This window comes from Pholis gunnellus (genome assembly GCF_910591455.1).
Source record: "Pholis gunnellus genome assembly, chromosome: 8".
NCBI classification, from domain to species: domain Eukaryota; kingdom Metazoa; phylum Chordata; class Actinopteri; order Perciformes; family Pholidae; genus Pholis; species Pholis gunnellus.
This window is the reverse complement of record NC_136534.1, coordinates 26,041,556-26,041,790: the sequence shown is the minus strand read 5'-3', so window position 1 is coordinate 26,041,790 and position 235 is coordinate 26,041,556.

Genomic DNA, 235 nt, shown 5'->3' with positions numbered 1-235 from the left:
CCTGCCACAACTGCACTGTTTAAAACAACTAAAACACTCCACAGTCAAAGAGAGACGTTGAATGTTAGTCGCTGTGTGTGTGTGTGTGTAACGTGTTCTGTGCGTCGTCTCAGCGTTCTTTCCTCTAATGAAGGACTTTGCACCTTTTTGGACTCTCATGCCTGAGACGTAAAAAGCACTGCTATGATGGAAAATACGTCATTTAAGTGGGACGGAAGAAAAAAATGGTTAAAAA